This window comes from Thermobia domestica, chromosome 9 (assembly GCF_964235325.1).
Source record: "Thermobia domestica chromosome 9, izTheDome1.hap1.1, whole genome shotgun sequence".
Taxonomy (NCBI): domain Eukaryota; kingdom Metazoa; phylum Arthropoda; class Insecta; order Zygentoma; family Lepismatidae; genus Thermobia; species Thermobia domestica.
Window position 1 is genome coordinate 213,090,117 of NC_137462.1, and position 22,956 is coordinate 213,113,072.

Here is a 22,956-nt window from a genome sequence, read left to right on the forward strand (position 1 = left end):
AGCAGACAAGACGAAGGACTGTTTAACATATAAATTAATTTTGCAGAGGACTATCGCCAAAATAGATTATGGCGACTAGGGGTCTCAAAAACATAGAAGAAGAACACGAGGAAAACCAACCCAAGAACAGGAGAAGTCTAAGCAAGGAATTAAGGGACCTGCAAAGACTAATAGCGTACAAAACTAGAACTATAAGTAAGAAAAACACAGGCACACAAACAGAAAATACAACAGACAATGATCATGTAGTTGAAAATCCAACAACCACACAGGAGAGTAAACCAAATGAGAACACAGGTGAAAAACCATAGTGATAGGGAATGTGCTGGTCAAGAACCAACAGGTCATACAGGTGAAACCACGCATACAAACGTTAATCCTGAGCGAGTGTACAAGCAAATAGAGGACGCATTAAGACTCTCAAGGCTAGAGGATCAAAAGACGCTTACAATGGCCCTAAGAATACTAATAAGGAACCTACACGAGAAAGGGAAAAACATCCCACTTCCCACAAATAGATGCAATAGATAGGATCTCCTTAAAAGCTGAAAATATTCCCACGGACCCACTTGAACTTATGGCGTATGTTGTGAAAGTTTTCGACAGAAGAAATGAAATCTTCGACATAAATGAGATCTACAGACAATTCGTGAGAACACACGGGAGGACTGTACATGATCCGTCACAAAGATGGCCCACGTGTTATGTCACAACAAAACAACCATAACATCAGAGTAGCTCAAATAAATGCAAGTAGGTCGAAAACGGTCCTTCACGAAATTAGGAAATTAGTCGAAGAAGAGGATCTAGACATAGTATGTCTACAGGAACCTTACACACAAAAAGGGAAGGTACCTTTTATGCCATTAAATACACAAACAGTTTGCAATGGAGATATGCCGATGGCAGCTATTCTGAACTTCAGTAACAAGGTGAAAATAATACAAATTCATCAATTCTGTGATGAATGGACAAACTGTATCGAAGTAAAAGCGGACACGAGTGACTTCCTGTTAGTCAATTCCTACTTCCAGTTTAGCCATGACATTGAACCTTACTTAAACAATCTACGCGAAATAACTAACGCCTTCTCCGATGCAAAAATAATATACCTCTTAGATGCAAATGCAAAATCAGGGCAGTGGCATCATACCGAAACAGATGAGAGAGGAGAACTACTTGAAGATCTAATCGCAGAATTAAATCTGATGATTATCAACAAACCGGGAAACCCATCCACTTTCCACAACAGGGCAGGAGCATCCGGCAACATTGATGTTACACTGGCGACGAGAACCATGTCAGATTACATAAAAGAATGGAAAGTAATGGATAATGTCACTGCAAGCGACCATAATTTAATAATTATGGACATAGGAAAAGAAGAGACACAGATGAAGAAGAGGAAGAAGAAGGCAAACTAAGATACAATGTTAACAACATAAACTGGAGGAAGGTAAAAGAACGATACGCACAAGGAAAAGCAGAAACGAGGAACGATATCGACGAAAGTGCTGAACATCTAACAAGAAGACTGCAGGAGGCCATCAGGACCGCAACACCACAGAAGAACGTCGAAAGAAGAAATGTGAGAACACCTTACTGGAGTCAGGAGATAGAAGAACTAAAACAAAGATATAGGAAGATGAGAAAGGCATATCAGAGGACTATCCCAGATAATCTAAGACAAGTTCGGCTAGAAAACTATAGAAACGCTAAAAGGGAATTTGAAAATAAACTACAAGAAGCAAAAACTAAGAGTTGGGGGAAGTTTGTAAAGGAAGAACTCGAATTAGATCCGTGGGGAATGCCCTACAAAATAGTATCGAATAAGATCAAAGTACCCACAGTTTTGACAACGCTAGAAAGGACTGATGGATCGAAAACAAAAAACTGGGAAGAATCAATGGCGCTCTTAATGGACACTCTACTGCCAGACGACAAAGAGGAAGAAGACAGCGAAGTACAGAAGGAAATAAGACGTCAAGACGTAGTCGAATATCAGGCTGGAAGAGAGGCAGAGGTTGTCAGGGAAATAACAGTTGAAGAGGTCAGCGCAGCCATAGACTCACTCAGGAAGAAGAAAGCACCAGGGCCAGACGGACTAAAACCAGAAGTATTTCAAGAGTTAAAAACGGAAATAGTCACCGAGTTAACAGGGCTCATGAACGAGTGCATAATACAAGGCAGGTTCCCCAAAATCTGGAAAGAGTCAGAAGTGATCATAATCAAAAAAGGGGAGGACAAAGATCCAATAAAGCCAAGATCCTACAGACCGATCTGTTTGATAAACTGCTTGGGGAAACTATTCGAGAAAATATTAGTCAACAGATTGACTATCCATAGACAAAACGTGGAAATGAACATGTCTCAATACGGATTCCGAAAAGGGAGATCAACGGAAGATGCCATTAATAAAGTATTGGAGATAATAGAAACAACGGAAGAAAAATATTCATTAGGATTATTTATAGATATCTCAGGTGCGTTCGATAATATGTGGTGGCCAGCACTTTTCAAAAGCCTAAGAAACCTAAAATGTCCGATATACTTGTATAAAATTTTCAAGAACTACTGTAAAGATAGGAAAGTTCAGTTTACATGTCCCAAAACAACTAAGTGGAAATACACAACTGAAGGATGCCCACAAGGCTCGGTATGTGGACCGATCTTCTGGGACATAGTGATGGAGCCATGTTTAAACCATTTAAGGGACAATCAAGACGTAAGAGGAGTGGTAGCGTACGCCGACGATCTAACGGTGATAGTTGCAGGAGACTCAAGAAATGAAATTGAACGCAAAACTGCATTAGTAGTAGGAATTATACAGCAATGGTGCGAACAAAACAAGTTGAAACTGTCACCAGAAAAAACGACGTACATGCTGATGAAAGGACAGCTGCAAAGAGACCCTATTATAAGGGTGGGAGATAAAATAGTTAAAAGAACAAGAGTAACAAAATATTTAGGCGTAATGATCGACGATAGACTAAACTTTCAACAGCACGTAAAATACGTAAAAGAAAAAGCTACATCTATCATGAACAAAATAATCACCATTGGTCAAAGGCGTTTCCATCTGCCACTCAAAACAATACAAGTATATCACGATGCAATAATGGTGGCAATTACAGCATATGCATCTAGCGCTTGGGCACACCGTCTAAACAATAGAAAAAATGCGGAGATGGTTGACAGAATTCAAAGAAACGTACTCATTAGGTTTAAGGGCGCATATAACACGACGTCAAAGGATGGACTTTTGGTAGCATTAGGAATACCCCCATTGCACATGGTAATACAGCAACGGGCAGCATACTACTGGCTAAAAAAGAATAATAGGAATAAAATAGAAGAAATATTAAACTAACCAGCAAATAATAAAGAACAGATAAGCGAATTGATACTCAGAAAATGGCAACATCTCTGGGACAATTCAGATAAAGGAAGAAGAGTGTACGAGTTCTTCCCTGACGTTAGGGAGAGATTAACATTGACACATATACGTCCAACCAAAGGAATGATACACTATATAACCGGACATGGACCGTACAAGCAGAAATTACACAGCTTAGGATTAACAGAACGCTCCACCTGCGAATGCGACGGACAAACGGAAGCCACGCCGAAACACATAATCTTCGAATGTATGAACACACGGCAAATAGGAACAGAAGAAAGAGAGCTTTTAATTCTAGCCAATAAAACAGAAAATGAGATCCTACGGGATCAGGTTCTATATGAATACTGCGAAAAACTTACCAACCATATCTCTAAGTCTTTCCAGGAAGAGTACGTGAGTAGAAGAAGAACGGAACGAAGAAGAAGACAAAACAGAAATCAAAATTAAGGTGAAAGGAGTCATTTCCCCCTTAACCGATAGGACGGTTAAATAAACGACTGACAGGACAGTTGTGTATTACCCTGCATGTATGCAGCAAATCAGTGTTAAAATTAGTAGTGTAGAAATTAGTAGTGTAGTGTAGTGAAAATTGATGTGTAGCGAAAACGTTGTAGTGTAGTGTTGTAGTGATAATAATAGTGTTCAAGCTACAAGGTGGAGGTTAGTCTTCAATATGGGAAGTGAACTGGATGGTAGTAGAAAGAAAGTCCAACCAAGAAATCGCATACAGGTGCCACCGAAAGAAGAGGAAAGGAAAGAAGACATATGGCAAGAAAAGGAATTGGCAGCCGATTCCAGCATAGTGGAAACTACACCAACAGTGTTTCCAGGCAACCGGAGGGGAAGAAGAGGCACCAGTCCGGAGAGGAAGGAAATCAAACAATGGAGCAGGCAGCAGGGTCTTCTACCACCCAAGTCACGAAGGATAGACAAGGGACAGTAACAAACAATAAAATATCATTGTTAAATATTATAGTAATCAAATGTAGTTAAATATTGTAATGTAATATTGCATGTAATTTAGTTGCACTGTAGTAATGCACCATGCACTTAATTATTATTATGTAGCACTATGTAATTGCACAAATGTAGTTGCATTGGAACAAATAAGTACACCTTTTGTAATATACAATTAAACAAAAGAGAGAAAAGAAAAATAAAATATAGAAAAGTACGTCTGGTCAAAATTTTTAAGATACCAGACAAGAAAATAGTGCCCCAAACCCTGATCAAAGAGAGAAGAGAAAATTAAAAAATCAGAGAGAGATTAAACCAAAAGATCAGTTGGGGAAGATGCGACTGCTGATAAGACGCCAAGTGGCGCAATGGCAGGGCAGTGTGGAGGGCTTATAATAAAAAAAAAAAAAATATGCGTATTGATATCTTGCGAAACTTCATAAATACGTCCATATATTATTTAGTAACGTTATTTGTGAGCGTGTGGCCCCCCTCACTCCCATTCCATTTTAATTTTCCCAGTTACTCTTGGCTGAAGTGGAATAAGGCTCCGTCCAGTATACGTTGACTCAAACTGTGTTATGGTTTTTCTTTTTCAATGAGTTGGCAGTGCTGTGAGTGATGACTTGTACTTCTTGTTCATCGAACAAAAGGGATGTGATGTGGTCGTGACGTTATAAAATATAGTACAGCCGAATCTAATTTAATCAAAGAATATTTTTACTATTTTTAATATTTTAATTATTTCATATTAATGGTGAACTCAGTTAACGCCTTTCGATATATATATTCCTTGTGAAGAATATTTGTTATAGATATTTTTAAAGTATTTTTTTGTCGTGACTAGCGCAAACTTACTGACGCTTAGTCTGAAAGGCGCGAAGGTGTGCTTGATGATGATGGCTATCTAGACTGTCCTGCATATGTTGCGTCCATCGATAAATCCAAAATTTCTTCAACCATCATTGAAAATAGTGTGAATTAAGTTATGTGAAAAGGAAGTGGAACCATAATAAGTGTTTAAACGCAAAATTTTCATAGAACCAATGGACGTATGCTAAAACAGCGGATAATGTTCAAAATAATGAAACACCACACTTTGTGAACAAGGAATCAATGCAGGTAAAAGGTTAATTATGTTCGTGGTTGAGAAGTAGCAACCAGAACGAAGGCCAAATTATGACCATTGGACGGACAACGAGGATCAATAAGAAATTTTTCTATTGGGAGTAACTACATGACCCCCCCCCCAAAATCCATCACTTTGCAGTGCAGTAATGTGTAGTGCGAATAAATAGCGTGTGTTAAATGTTAATGCATCGTGCGAAGTAAATTCTAACCGGCAACTACGGTGTGGTATTTTTTGGAAAGAAAGAAAGAAACCAATTGTTCATAATTATTCCTACGTACAAATTCTAAATGAGTATTAATATGGGCTTATAGGGCATTAGTACATGTTTAAATATTTTTTAATAAAATGTAATAAAGTTGTACACGTAAGTATTGTACGCAACCTGTGTTAATTGAATAAAAGTTGCTTAATGTATATGTTTTGTTTTACAACGAGATACTTGTATAAATTGATAATTACTTGTATTTTTGGGCAGAAAGTGCTTCTACATAAGCACTATACCAGATATAATGTTAATTTAAAAATAACAAAAGAAGAATGTTTTCAAAATATATAAGATATATACATTATTGTATAATTAGTTGCTATGTAGTTGTTGATAGATACCTAACAAACATGTACGATTGCAATACAGTCTATGTGCATATTCGTTCAAAGAAAATCAACGAATAAAATTGTTTAATACGTATCATCGTTTTGTGATTTCAATATAAAAGGTGAGAATACTAGTAAATGTAATCACAGAAGATATTTTAATGTGTAAACAATTACTACCACTCGAAATCTACTTATATTATTAGCCGAACCAGGTTGACGACTACCTTTGGTGAGTCGTTGTAAAAATTTTGGTTTACCTCACCCGGGATTCTTGTAAATTCATATCCCGAAGTAAAGTAAGGGTGAATTTACTTCTGTAATAAGGTTAATGACTACGAACTTGACAAGACTTAGAAGTGGTAGAATAATCACAAGAGAAATGAACGGTGAGGCAATGGAGAAAGGAACCAGTGATAGTAATAACGGTGAGCAAAGTGCAGCACCAGGAATGACATTAGAAGACCGAATTTTACTAGTCTTACAGCGGCAAGAACAAAGCCGAAAAGACGATATGGAAGCCATGAAGCAGGAATTAAAGCGGACGATAGAGCAGAAGTCCGAGGAATCCAACAGACAATATGAAGAATTAAAGCGGACGATAGAGCAGAAGTCCGAGGAATCCAACAGACAATATGAAGAATTAAAGCAGACGATGGAGCAGAAGTCCGAGGAATCCAACAGACGATTGGAGCAGAAGTCAGATGAGACGAAACAATTTATTATCCAGGCAATGAATGACATCACTTCGCAGTTTGATGAAAAATTAAAAAGAATATCTGAGGATTGCCAGGATAATCAAAACCATCTAATCCAAGAAGTCAGTGGTGTAAAAAGGGATTTGGAAGTAATAGAATCTTCTGTACAGCAACAAAAGATTCAGGTCACGGATAACTCCAACCAGATACGTGTAAATACACAGTTGATAGCTACCTTACAAGAGAAAATCAGGACACTACAGATCAAGGACAACACATACCACAACAACATGGATAATGATCGTGTAGAATTCCCTTGTTCACAAGAGATGACTTCGCCTTCACCCGTATCTGATGAGGACATTATTTTGGAAGAAATTCATCCGAGGAGTACAGATGGGCGGAAAAGAGATGGTGCAACTACACATCACGCCATAGGTAGGAATTGTCACACAACAAGAACACGGAATGATAAAAGGAAGGTAAAGTTAAGCGTAAAGATGAGTGAAATACGTGCTATGAGTAAGTTCAGTGGTAAATGTAATGAGAATGCTACTTCTTTCCTAGAAAAATTTCAGGACGAGTGCAATATAATGTGTATAGATAGATCACAATATATGAAACTAATCCCTCATTTATTACTCCCACCATGTTCTTTATGGTTTAAAGCAGTACGAGATCACGTTAGTACGTATGAGGAATTCAAAGCAGCGCTAATCGCAAATTACGAAAATGACTTTTTGCTTGCAAACAGAGATGCCACGATTAGAAACCAATATTTCAATCCTCGTTTGCACAAATCTGTTGTCGAGTTTGTTGTAAATACATACAACGAATTAAAAGTTGTAAATCCATTGCAATCGGAATCTAGAATCATAGCCTCAATTCGAAATTTGCTACCGTTTAAACTACAACAGATCCTGTTTTCTACCCAGTGTATGAGTTTTAACCATTTATTAATGCTTGTTCAATGTTATGAAAATCAATACCATGCTTTGAATCAACAAGCAGGAGTAGGTAAAAGTAAAAATAATTCAGATCATTTTGTACCTGTTCGGAATCTAAATATCCGTAGTATGAACGATACGGAACATAACCTAAACCGAGTAAATTCAAGCAATCAGAACGAGCAAAATAGGCAAAGCTATGTTGCGAATCAAAATAACCTAACCAATCGTGACAATAATTATGTCAGATCACTCAACCGAAGTAGACATAAAAACAATCGAAATACATGGCGAAATTCTAGAAATGCTACAAATTCTATGTATAGACATAATCGTTGTTCAAGAGATGGCACTTCGTATCAAAATCAGAATCACGACGCCATACATGTACAAAATATTGCGGAACCTAATCATGATAGTGCAGTACAATGTACTTTATTAGAATCATATGCTAATACAAATTTAAACTGACTCTAATTAATGAAGTAAGGGTTAAACCCATACCAGCTATAGATTCTTGTGAATATTTATTTTTAAGTCTATGTGTTAATATCAATAATGAAAACAATTCTTATGACTTCGATATACAAGCATTATACTTGATAGGATTAGTTAATGAACTCAAATATTTTTTTCACATTTGTTCCAACAAATGATAATTTTCAAATGATTTTAATTCTTTCTTGTTAATATGAAGAATTATAGTTCGATTCATTAAAAGCAAAGGTTATTTATAGTATATTTGATTTATGTTGAAACTTAATTGTCAAAAAGATTATGTTAAGTATATGATTCATTCTATTCAGCTAATTATTCAACGACTGTCTTCATGCACAATCTTATATGTTACTTGAATAAGATTCTTCTATATTCTGACGCCTAATTGATACAATGCATACTGTAGAGTATCATCTAAAGTAATTAATATATAATGCGCCCTTGATCATGGTGACTCATGTTTTAAAATGTAATTGCTTCTTACTATTTTGAATTCGTACCCTTCGTTAATTATATAAATAAGCGACGACGTTTTAATAATAAAATATATATTAATGTAATAAAAGATAAATGATAATGAAATGAAAGATTTATTATAAATATATTTATATGAATGAAAATAAATAATGTTATATATATGCGAGGGTCGATCAAAATGTAAAGGACGTAATTATGGAATATTGTTCTTATAAACGGACCAGTGGTTCTTAAATATAAAAACCAAGCTTCCTTGTAACTTTTATATTCAGTCCCATCGTCGGGCGACATTTTTATACAACGAGATACTTGTATAAATTGATAATTACTTGTATTTTTGGGCAGAAAGTGCTTCTACATAAGCACTATACCAGATATAATGTTAATTTAAAAATAACAAAAGAAGAATGTTTTCAAAATATATAAGATATATACATTATTGTATAATTAGTTGCTATGTAGTTGTTGATAGATACCTAACAAACATGTACGATTGCAATACAGTCTATGTGCATATTCGTTCAAAGAAAATCAACGAATAAAATTGTTTAATACGTATCATCGTTTTGTGATTTCAATATAAAAGGTGAGAATACTAGTAAATGTAATCACAGAAGATATTTTAATGTGTAAACAATTACTACCACTCGAAATCTACTTATATTATTAGCCGAACCAGGTTGACGACTACCTTTGGTGAGTCGTTGTAGTTTGCAAGTACCTTTACTGTATTCACTACACGAATCACTATTGAAATGGTGGATATTATATTTTACTACTTGTGTCTATTCTGTTGATGTCAGCAGGCGTGACGAGGACGGTGGGCACCCGCAGTTGCGACCTCAATCGGAGTTCAAATTGGTTCGAGATCCAACTTGGAGGTCTGCGCATCGTTTATTCTGTTTTTTCCAGCTGCGGAGTGAAATCTTTTCCCCACTAACCACTAGAACCCACCATAGGTAAGGCGTACCGAACAAGAATCGAACTCAGTAGGGTTATAAGAATTACTTATTCCGAATGGAAACAGGTAAGAACCAAACCCTACCGGTCATAAGAATGGCTTTCCCTCACAGGGACAAACGAGAACCGAACTCAGCCGTGTCATAAGAATGGCTTTGCCGAACAGGGACAGACAGGAATCGAACCCTTACTGTCATAAGAATGGCTTGCCCAAACAGGAACACGAAGCAATCGTGTCATAAGAATGGCGCTCCAAACAGACACAAAACTCCTGCACCGTTCACGCAAAAAGTAGTGATTCATGTGTAGAAATTCAGGTAAAGGTAAGTTTGACGGACCCAAAAGGAAGGGAAGTCCGAATAAGAAAAAGTTCCATTGGAACAAAGGTAAGAATAGTTATGCAAGAAATAATGATCGCAATGAGGGCCAAGGTAACAATCGTAGTAATTACGAAGATGATCACGAGTATGAAAATTCAAATCAAAACGAAAGAGTGAACTTCATAAATAGTAACCATGATGAAGGTATGAACCGAGCACAGCCAATGCCCACATATACTCAATCTGCACCACAATTTCCATATTATAGTCCAAGGGTTATGCTCCCACAAAACAAAGATCAAAATTTAAACTGAGAATACTCTCCAACCGCGAGTGCGGTTGGGAGAGTTGGTAATGTGAATGGTAATTTTGGTACTGAAAGTCAAAATGCGCTCAAAAATGATTCGCAATGCGAGCTTGTTGTAATTGGAAAGAACGTAGTTAATGTTGTAAGCTGGGACACCGATTCATCTGAAAGCAGTGATAAAGAACAAAAATTTAATAGTCAATCTAGGTCAGCTGAGATAAAGGTACAAGTTTTAAATCAACCAATAGTGGCCTTGTGTGACTCTGGAGCATCAGTCAGCCTGTTGTCTTTAGAGACATGGAAACGAGTAGCGTCTATTATTTCCCATCCTCACTTGCGACCAGCTCCACATATTTCGTTGGTGGATTTTTCAGGTAAGGAAAAGAAACAGGTGCAAGGTGAAACAATATTGTGTATTGAAATAGGGAAAGTTAGTTTTGACGTACGTGTGTTAGTTGTCTCTGACTTAAATACTGAGTGCTTGTTGGGTCGAAATTTCCTTACTCAATCCAAGGCAAAGATAGATTTTGGTGATAATTCTATTACGGTTGAAGAAGAAGGAGAAATCGTTAACGTACCTATGCTAGGTGGTCAAGTTGACAATACTAAAGTTACAAAAATTCTGACTAGAGGTGATGTACAGAAAAAGGTAAATTTTGTGTCTCAAGTTGGTATCGAAACTAAAATGAATGTTACTAGCGATAGTGATGATGAATCGGAAATTTTATATGAGATTGGAAAAGTGAATGTAGAATGTCCCATAGTAAATAATTTGGTAAGTGAAAAGCAAAAATTAGAAAAAGAATGGGTTAATCATGTTGTTCTTTCTGATCAAGCTTATAATAAAATTCGTAATTCTTGTAGTAACAAAAAGGAAATGAAAGTGCTAAATTTAGAAATTGCTAATGAAGATACATTTTTGTTTGATTACTATTCACAACAAATTTCAGAGATAGATTGTGAGATCGAAAAATCGCATTGTAAGTCGTTAGATAGAGTTGCAGTTTGTAACACATTTGATAGTAAAATAGAAAGTGAATTTGTTTCAATTTCAGAAATACGGGAAAAGGTTAGGGAAGCTCAATTGTCTGATTTTGAGAAAGAGAAATTGTTCAAATTGTTGTTGAAACAGGAAAATTTTTAAAAATATTTCCGGATGTTGTACCAAATTTGAGTATAAAATTGAGGTAGACACTGACCAACCTTTAGTTAAAAGGTAATATACGTTACCATATAAATTCAAAGAACATATTGATTCGCAAATTGATGAGTGGTTACAAGGTGGTGTAATAGAATCTTGTGTGTCAATCCATTCACATCCAATCTTCTGCGTGCCAAAGAAAAATACTAGTAAAATGCGTATAGTAGTGGATTTAACAGTTTTGAACAAGCATGTAAAAATAAAACTTTTAAAGGTAAACAAAATTGATGATCTGCTGTTAAAGTTTCAGGGTGCAAAGTACGTATCAAATATCGATTTAGTAGGAAGCTATACACAAGTTCCAATATCTGAAAATTGTAGACATTACACAGCATTTTCTTGGAACGGTAAAATGTATAGATTTACATCCATCCTTTTTGGATACGCAAATGGAGGCGTAGGATTAATGGCTTGTCTTTTAGTTGTGTTAGGTCATGCATTATTCGACAAATTAGTTACGTATATTGATGACATTTCTGTACCAATTTTTCTTTTGATGAACAGTTAGAAATTTTGATTTGTTGTTTACAAAATTAGAAGAAGCTAATATGACTGTAAATTTAAAGAAATCCTCATTTTGTAATACGAATTTTCAATTACTTGGTTTCGTAGTCACACCTGAAGGCGTGAAAAAGGATCCCTCATATATAGAAACAATTCGAACATTGCCTCGTCCCAAACATGTAAAGGAACTTAAGCGAGTGTTGGGTTTGTTCGAGTGGTGTTCTAAATTCGTATATCATTTCGCTCATTTAGCCAATCCATTGTTTGAACTTCTGAAAAAGAATAAAAGGTGGATTTGGACTGACGAATGTGAGCAAAGTTTTGTTAAGTTGAAAGAATCATTATCTGAAGAGGTGCTGTTAAATCACCCGCTGTTGGATCGCGATTTTTGTTTAGTGACAGACAGTTCTTTGGTAGCAGTTGGAAGTATATTATTCCAAGAAGTCAATGGTGAAAAACACATACTTGGTTTTTACAGTAAGACTCTCAATAGTGCACAGCGAAATTTCACTATCATGGAATTAGAGGCTTATGCAATCGTTACTGCCATCCGTAAGTGGATACATTTATTATATGGCCATCACGTGAAAGTTTACACAGACCATAACTCACTAGTGTTTTTGAATAAAATTCGCCACTGGAACTCTCGTTTGGCTCGGTGGATTCTAGAACTACAGAGATTTAATCTAGAAATAAAGCACATTTCACGGAGTGAAAATGTTGCCAGTGACGCATTATCCAGGATAGTTTTAGCCCCTCCTAGTGAAATTTTGGACATAAACAATTTAGAAGTTCTCCCATCATTTTTCAGAAACCTCACACCAGGAGAGTTAACCGAAAAACAAAAAGAACATCCTGAGTATAGTAAAATTATTAAATTTTTAGAGAAACCAAACGATCCCTATAGTAAGATGCAAAATAGAAATGTAGAGAAATTCTACAAAGTGGAAAACGGAATTTTGTTGTATAAGAACTTTCATTTCCCTAACAGTTGGAGAATTTGCATTCCACCATCTTTAGTAAATCTGGTAATTGAAGAAATGAATAACAACCGTGGTCATTTCGGATGTGAAAGAACTGTAAGCTTTATCAGCGAAATTTGTTATTGGAAATCTATGCGGCGAGACGTGATGAACTATATTAACGATTGTCTCGAGTGTAAACGAACAAAGGTTGATACTCGACCCCCAGCTAGACCTCTAGAAACCATACAGGTGAAAGGCCCCAGGAGATTGATTTCGATTGATATCATCGGACCTCTTGTGACATCTCCTTCAAAATATAAGTTTATACTTTCAGTCTTGGATGTTTTTACTCGCTACCTTGTTCTTTATTCCATCCGGAACGCTACTACGAAGTGTGTAGTTAAATGTTTGGAATCATTGTACTTTGTGCACTTAGGAATACCTTCAGCTATATTAGCGGACAATGGTAGTTGTTTTATTTCTAAAAATTTCAAACAGAAAATGGAAGAATATGGTGTTAAAATATTTTATTCAACGTCCTACCATCCGGCGTCGAACACAGTTGAGAGGATCCATCGGGAGACGAACAGATTATTTAGACTATTTTGTAAAGATGATCATGGTTCCTGGGAGAAATTCATACCGCAAGTTGTTGTGTTATTGAATTATTCCATATCAAGCAGTCTTGGCGCGAGTCCGGCTAGTTTACATCCGAATATTCAGACTGAAAAACCTATCTTTGAACATTTTGGCATTTTTACAAATGACACAAGTGAAAATGACAATGAAAGTTGGGACAATAAATTGGTAATGGCAGATTTTAAAAGAAAAGAAGTGATTCGAAAGCGAAATGAGAAGTACAACTCACAACAGGAGAGTAAACACAAAATACAGGTGAATGACTTAGTTTCTCTGAAACAGACGTACTTAAGTTCCGCAACAGACAAGAAAATTTCAAAATTCTTTAATGTGTTCAAAGGACCCTATCTCTGTGTTAATAAAAGATCAAATTCAGAAAAGGTGTTCGAATTGATAGATCCTTTAATGGTAAATCAATTGGTTCACATTCAGTAGATCGACTTGAGGTGTGGAAACCTACGAAACAAACTCGAAAAATTTGGTTAGACTTAGCTGTAAAACATAGTTCTGAGAAATACCATGACATGATTTCAAGCGAATTTAAAAATTCAGATTTAGAAAGTAGTGTTGAAACTGTTCTTTGCAACGCATTAACTACAATACCAGTATGTTTGTCTCAAAGTGTTCAGTCGAGAAGTAATAATGAACGAATACACAAAATTTTGGAAAAATTGTTGGAAGTTGACAAATATTTGAATTTTCTGTATTGTAAAAATCTGTGTTCATCCGATGTGTTGGAATTAGCATTGATAAATTTACAAAATCCTTACGTGTTATTGAATGAGAGAGTTCAAGGAATGTAAAAAAAAAAGTTGTTTCATATGATATAAGCAGGCATCTGTGATTAGCTATGCGAGTTCCAGATGGCCGTTGATGTTTCTTTTCCAAAGTAATGGAAAAACATGCAAAGACATATACCAAGTCGTTGAGATGAGGTTCCCCCCCCTATATATGTTGGGTAATATAATATTTCTTTAACTATCGAAGTAAGCAATTTTGGTAAATCCCATTATTTTCAATTTTTAACCTTGTGTTCTATAATTCGGCCTCATCTCGGGGTGGAAAACAAATAATTTATTGTGGGTAGGTATCTTCGAAATTTAGCCAGGCAGACCTTGTCGAGTGGTCAGAGAGAATCATAGCTGTGAATCTTAAAGGCGCCGATAAAATTTATTAAATCTCGACAAAAACGTATGTTAGTCAATATTGTGTGAAAATAAAGTTTTAATATGTAATATGTTCTGAAAAAATTATTTACTAATGAGAGAATTTATTTCATATACAGTGAAACCTCTCTAAAGCGGACAGCCGTGGGGAATCAAAAATTGTCCGCTATAGAGAGGTGTCCGTCTCAGAGAGGTTTCGATATATTCTTACGTAAATTAGTAAATAAGGTGATATGTAATTACAAACTATTGAAGGTAATTTATCAGACCGTTCTATGACTGTGGGCATGTCGACATCTGCGGATTCTCCACAAATCGCTTTGAAAGAAATTTTGTGTCTAATCCGAAACTTCTCTAACCACTCGTTCGAGACCTTGAAATCTGAAACATTTATTTCTGTTGCTACCTCCAAATTCTTAGCTTTTAGCATCGACCCTAACACAGGAATTTTTTTCATTCCGCACTTTATAAGAACATTTACTTGCACACCAACTTTGTTCAAAGCAATGAGACACTATTTTCATTGTCATTTTCACACCACAACTTTATTAACTAGTCTTGGTTTCATATTATCTCAGGTGCTTGTGTTTTACCGATACAAAAATTTTCAGCTATCCTTCGCACACCTCAGTATTCTTCGAAAATTCAATCAATTCGATTTTAACATTAACGCTTCTCGTGGCATTTCGAAAACTCACGACAACTTACACCTTACTGCTTATTCGATGCAGAATGACTTAGAAAGATTTCCGTCTACAAATAGAGGCACTAAGACAATATGCGAATACGCGGACAAAAAATACCTAACATGTCTTCTGCTTGATTCCACCGGAACAGTAGAATGACGTGTCATCCCAAATGGCAGGCAACTGTCAATCACTTTCGATTCTAAAACAGGTGGGTGGGAGTGGAATGCAAGCAAAGGATATGAGAGTGTTGTTAAACAAAGACGATTCATCTGAGTTTCTGAACAGCTGAGAAAAAATGTTATTACAATGCTTCCTTGGTGATACATGTATGCATTTCTGAAAATGTAATTTTTCTGTACTTTTCAACTTGTTTCTAGAGAAAGTGTCCGTAATACGGAGGTAAATAATACCTATAAGAGACAGAAAAGACTGTCTGTGTCCGTACTAGAGAGTGTCCGCTTTAGAGAGGTTTGTCAACATGGTTTTTCCCTATTACAGTGTTTGGGGATTAAAAAATATGTCCGTTATGAGAGGTGTCCGCTTTACAGAGGTGTCCGTTAGTAGAGGTTTCACTGTATTTGTGTTATCGTATTATTGCATTATGTTTAAAATTAACTCATAAGTTGATATAGTGTTGTTTAAATGTTGTACTTTAAATGTTTGAATAATGAAAATATTACACTATAAGAGATATTTTGAAAATTAGCCATAAGTAAGTACATATACGTACAAAATTGTTATCTTTGCATTTTATATTTTATTCTGTTTAAAATATTGAAAAATTCCATAAGGATATTTAGTGTAAGATGCAACAACACGAGTCAGATACTTACAAAAAAAAGGAGAAGAAAGGTTGAAATTTTACGATTTATGTAATGGTGTAAGAAATATATTAGTTATATGATGTAAATAAATAGAATATGAAAGTTACATATACATGATATAAAATGAAAATACAATAGACAATAAATATGTTATTCAACTCATATTCAAATATTGTTATGAAGACAAATATAATCCTATACAAAAAAGGCCCATTTAGAGTATATAGCCCATAAAAATAAAATAGCCCATCTACGTTTATGTGACGTGTTAGTGAACTATAATAAATTAAATATTAATAAAAAAAGGAAGGAAGAAAGAAGAGGAGTAATAACCAAAAAAAAATAAACTTTTGGGAAGAGGATAATTTCAAGATTCCAGGATTCTGATAATCTTCTAAGAAGATCATCGTCCCTTCCGCACGCCATTTGTGAGCGTGTGGCCCCCCTCACTCCCATTCCATTTTAATTTTCCCAGTTACTCTTTGCTGAAGTGGAATAAGGCTCCGTCCAGTATACGTTGACTCAAACTGTGTTATGGTTTTTCTTTTTCAATGAGTTGGCAGTGCTGTGAGTGATGACTTGTACTTCTTGTTCATCGAACAAAAGGGATGTGATGTGGTCGTGACGTTATAAAATATAGTACAGCCGAATCTAATTTAATCAAAGAATATTTTTACTATTTTTAATATTTTAATTATTTCATATTAATGGTGAACTCAGTTAACGCCTTTCGATATATATATTCCTTGTGAAGAATATTTGTTATAGATATTTTTAAAGTATTTTTTTGTCGTGACTAGCGCAAACTTACTGACGCTTAGTCTGAAAGGCGCGAAGGTGTGCTTGATGATGATGGCTATCTAGACTGTCCTGCATATGTTGCGTCCATCGATAAATCCAAAATTTCTTCAACCATCATTGAAAATAGTGTGAATTAAGTTATGTGAAAAGGAAGTGGAACCATAATAAGTGTTCAAACGCAAAATTTTCATAGAACCAATGGGCGTATGCTAAAACAGCGGATAATGTTCAAAATAATGAAACACCACACTTTGTGAACAAGGAATCAATGCAGGTAAAAGGTTAATTATGTTCGTGGTTGAGAAGTAGCAACCAGAACGGAGCCCAAATTATGACCATTGGACGGACAACAAGGATCTATAAGAAATTTTTCTATTGGGAGTAACTACATGACCCCCCCCCCCCCCAAAATCCATCACTTTGCAGTGCAGTAATGTGTAGTGCGAATAAATAGCGTGTGTTAAATGTTAATGCATCGTGCAAAGTAAATTCTAACCGGCAACTACGGTGTGGTATTTTTTTGTAAAGAAAGAAAGAAACCAATTGTTCATAATTATTCCTACGTACAAATTCTAAATGAGTATTAATATGGGCTTATAGGGCATTAGCACATGTTTAAATAATTTTTTTAATAAAATGTAATAAAGTTGTACACGTAAGTATTATACGCAACCTGTGTTAATTGAATAAAAGTTGCTTAATGTATATGTTTTGTTTGCAAGTACCTTTACTGTATTCACTACACGAATCACTATTGAAATGGTGGATATTATATTTTACTACTTGTGTCTATTCTGTTGATGTCAGCAGGCGTGACGAGGACGGTGGGCACCCGCAGTCGCGACCTCAATCGGAGTTCAAATTGGTTCGAGATCCAACTTGGAGGTCTGCGCATCGTTTATTCTGGTTTTTCCAGCTGCGGAGTGAAATCTTTTCCCCACTAACCACTAGAACCCCCCCATAGGTAAGGCGTACCGAACAAGAATCGAACTCAGTAGGGTTATAAGAATTACTTATTCCGAATGGAAACACGTAAGAACCAAACCCTACCGGTCATAAGAATGGCTTTCCCTCACAGGGACAAACGAGAACCGAACCCAGTCGTGTCATAAGAATGGCTTTGCCGAACAGGGACAGACAGGAATCGAACCCTTACTGTCATAAGAATGGCTTGCCCAAACAGGAACACGAAGCAATCGTGTCATATATTATATTATATATTTACAATATTTCCAATAACGAGGAAGATTTTGTAAGGAAAAAGTAATACAGGTTTACACATCCTATGGTTTTTTTTCATTATTTCGGTATTTTCCTGTTTTTTTGTTGTACTTTATTTTCATTCGAATTAAGTACTTTCTTCCTACTTTGTTTTCGTGTGAGAGGAAATTTTCATCTCCTTGTATACTTCATGGCGTTTGTCATGGTTCCTTCGGGGCAGAGTGGTGTGATGTGGAGGGACATGTGTGTGAGCTCACAGTAAGAAAGTTTAACGTTATTTTCCATCACCGATGGACTTGTACTAATAACTATCCGATTTAATTTTAAGCTTTCCTCCGGACATGTAGTTTATTCCTATTTACTTAGTTCACCTTTTGATGAGAGTAATTTCTATTATTTAAATTTTCTTAAACTGGATTTTTTAAAATTTTCCTTTCTATTGTCTTTGCTTTTTAACCAACTTTTGGTGGTAACGAATTTTTTGTTTGTTATATAGAATTTGTTTGTAAATTCCAATTCTGAAGGTCGTCTAGCGGAGACGAAATAACTAAGATGCAGTTACTAAGGGGGAACTTTCTAACGGTGGTCCTCCTTCGTATCTCTGCTTGGTCACAGATTTATAGCTGGTTTGAGGATAGTATAATCGGTCTGTATTGAGAGGACCATACGTTTTTGGGGTCTATGTCTAATTGTTTCGGTTTAAGTCAACAAATGGTTGTAAGTTTTGTAAGTCCATAGCACACCATCTCCAGAATTAAATGGCATTTGCAGTACTGTCCTAGTAGAAATGCAGTGTTAGGTTCATACGTGTAGCATGTTGCCAGAGACACGCGTCTGAAATATAAAAAATTGTCAAAAATATTGTCATCATATTGTCAAAATATCATCAATTTGGTTTTAGTCTTAATATTTAAAGACTTGGTTTTAGTCTTAATATTTAAAGGCTAAATTGTAAGCTATAATGGACGTAGATAAAATTGTAATTGATTTCATAATTTCTTCTAAGACAGTTAATGAATTTTTTATCCAGGATAACACGGAAATAAAATTTACTTGAAAGAAAAGGGTGGGTTGAAAATGGGCTGTAGTGTAATAATTTGACGTGCAATGACTCAAATATGTTTATCTCCTTTTTTTTAAAAAAAAAAGTACAAGTTTTATGTTACACATTTAATGTGCGATAAATATATTTTCGTAGTAAATGCGGATGGGCTCAATGTTAGATAGATAACATTTTGAAGTCGATTACAAATATCTACCTTATAACATTTTTCCTTTCAATTACACATAGTATATCATGTCTTGCTCTAAATTAAAGTTAGAGGCAGCGCCGTAACTTAGATTTTTTTTGGGGGGAAGCATTAATATTTGAGCCCCCTCCAAAAGATTGTTTTGGATTCCCTACAAAATTCGAAAATAGATCTCGTCTTTCCATCTTTCTCTTACTCTTTGTGGGCCCTCCAGCTCTCTGCAGGGCCCATTCCGTACATGACAAATTAACTCAAGGGACAATATTTACAAATGTCAAAGCCATAAGAATAAAGATTTCTGGGGCACTTAATAATATAGACATTTTTTACTGAAGTGGGTCCACGACACATTTTTGTTTTATCTACCTGTTGTGTGCTGTTTTGTGTATGTAATGTAGTGAACCTGTTTGATGCTTCATTTATAATTGCATGTATTACAGTATATGGAATAAAACATTGTCTTAAAGTAGGCCCCCTCGAACGGCGGGAAGCTTCCCTGGAGGTGCAGTTGCCCTCCCTGCCCCCACAAGTTACGGCCCTGGTTAGAGGCAAACAGGCATGATTACGTTAATTGCTGCAAACTTCTTTAGTTGCTGTTTTTACATTTTCTGGTTATAACTAGTTTAGATCTCATAGATTTGCAGATGTTAGAATGTCAAAATAATACACACAGACTCAAGTATAACACTTATTCTTCTTTCCACAGAATCCGTAGAAAAAGCTTGCGGGACAGTTACAGAGAAAAAGTGGAGACGATAATTCAGAATCGGCTGCGACGAACGAAGGAGAGACAGGAGGGAAGAGAACAAAGGTTAGTTATGATTTATTGAGCAAGTATAGTTTAAAGTTATAAAATTCAACAAATTTCCAAAGTAGTAAAATGATATTACGGTTGTTTTAATGGATTGCGTAGAACATAAGGTAGACGAACAAGATAACGTACAGAATAGAAACTGAAGTTTAATGTACTCTGGCAACAAACTCTACGATACCAAGAAGCTGTGTTGTATTGAAGTAATAGTATACTTGCTTACAGTTACCCGTTTAATTTAATTTTTTAAAAATATCAGGGTGTTTACTCAGTGTTTAACAAAACTTTTGAAAAGAAAAATGATAGTTTCACCGAACAGCTTGTTATTCATTTGTATTCATGCTACATAAGTAGTAGATTAAGATACGAAACTATAAATAAATACATAGAAATGTTTAAACCTTTTAGGATTTCCATTTTTTGAGTTAACCTGAGACTTTCACTCAAACAACTACTGCTTCCTTAATATCTGTCGTAGGATCAAGGTTCATACCTTGTTTCTTAAGGATAGAGGATACTTTCCAATGGTATCATTCGCTTGTCCGTATTATACACTAGAAAATAAAAAAAAAAAAACTGGGAGATTTTTTTGGAAAAAAGAAATCGAAATTTTTGCGCCCTTCTGGCCCGGGCCTGGGTACAGTCATGGTTCAAACGTCATTTTCTTCAGTATAACGAGCTCTTTCTAACAGTACCACTACATGTCCGTATCGTACACATCAACCGGAACAATCGAGACAATCGGAAATTTTTCAGAAAAACTCACCGCTTCGGACCCCTCCGAAAAAACTTGAGCCCCTCGTACCCGACACTGGTTTCACATAGGGATCTCAAAAAGAATGAGAAATACCTAATGGTGAACGCATCAGTATGCAAAGTTTCAACCTGATATCTTGAAAGTTAAAGGCGTGAAAAATTTCTGAAATTTGTTTTATGAAAAATTTCACGCCCCTCCGCCCCCACTTGGCGTCGCCAAGTTCACCATCCGGTTTCAAAACGCATCTGGGGTGTTCTTTGGTCCATCCTAGACTTGACCAATAAAAAAAAACCGGCTTAAATATTTGTTATAGAACCTAAATAAGCGATCAAATACGATACTACGCCGTGGTAACAAGTTACTATAAAGCCTAAAAGGGTTAAGCTTTGGAAACAGAACGCCACTGTTGAGCTTCGCACTGCCGCCACCTGTATATATATTATTTCGGAAAGGTGGGGATATATTCGTACTTACAGTATATATTTTTTTCCGATATTTCAGAAAATCGGAAAACATTCTTCGATCTTACAATGGAATGAGAAAGCCTGTTTCTTAGATGGAACGACTTTTGGGAGTTAAACTTGAAATTTGAGATTCATTGTATTGTGCTTGAACAGAATAAAGTATGAAAAGGAAATACATTTTGGGCCCAAGGCTGCAAGAAAAAAAGTAGATTTTCAGAAACTTGAAACTGCCGCTAATATTACATTTTGTAATTTGTATTGATTAATTTATTTTTAGTTTAACGTCCGTTTCAGCAGCGAGGCTATATGAGACGTGGACCTACTGATTAACGTGGAATCTGAACCACGTGGGCTCCCGCCGGGAATCGAACCCAGGTCTCCCACGCCAAAGGCGCGTATGCTAACCGCTTAGCCACGGAGGAGCTCATTTTTGTAATTTGTAGTTCAATTTGGAATTTGTAATTGTAACTTTGTATACCTTTGAGTCCCGTTTTTATAGTTTAAAGCCAAAAGGTCCCAAGTTGAATCCGTCATGTAATTTTTACTCTTCAAAGTTAAACATAAAGAACCTTACTTAACAGCAACCTCATAATCTGATTTTAATTTTGATCGTTGTGATGTTGATTATACCTAGAATTAATTTTCCCATTTTCTTAATTTCAGAAAAAAGAAAAATGGAGCACACGAAGAAAGAATCTCATGATATATCAGTGAGAAGGTTAAAATTCACTTTCTTTTAAAAAATATTTATTTTAGTAACAATATTATGCGTTTATAATACATTTCATAATCAAGAATAAAACATGTATACGAAACTTTTAATATCATTGAGATGCGAAAGAAAATCGTATTACAATCTTATTCAATATATTAAAAAGATAATATTGTGGAGCAGTATATGTAATTAGAGGTAATCCAATAAAGTATATTGTTATGTTATTCGTTTCTTTCTATGTTACGCCTTTCTTATTCTTTAATGTATATAAGTTCAATAATTTGTAACGTTCTCGGCCATTAATGGATGGCATGTTTTGATTGAAGTTAATGTTTCTCCTATCAGTATGATAATATGCAAAAAAAAAAAAAAAAAAAAAAAAAAAAAAAAAAAAGGGGGATATTGTTAAAACTTTTGGTCATCATTTGTTTCAATATGCGAAGTGAAGCGTAGCTGTCTTGCCTGTTCTCAATACTAACGAAAAGGGAGAACTGATATTTCCAAATGAATTTGAAACTTTAGAGTGAATCGAGGGAGGTTTCGGTTTGTGATATTTTTCTATGCATCTACAAAGAGTGGAAGAGGATGCAGGTTTGAAGGTTTTTTAATCAACAAATTGTATTAACTGAAGCGTATGGGCAGAATACTTTACTTTG

The 22,956-nt window shown here is 35.6% G+C and overlaps 1 long non-coding RNA gene across 1 annotated transcript; it reads left to right on the plus strand.

Annotated features, from left to right (window-relative positions):
• The first annotated feature begins 17,087 nt into the window (after positions 1-17,087).
• Positions 17,088-22,406, plus strand: LOC145694226 (uncharacterized). The gene is made up of 3 exons (XR_014132969.1): positions 17,088-17,356; positions 20,260-20,364; positions 22,249-22,406. It is a non-coding gene; the product is annotated as an uncharacterized LOC145694226 (long non-coding RNA).
• Positions 22,407-22,956: the final 550 nt, after the last annotated feature.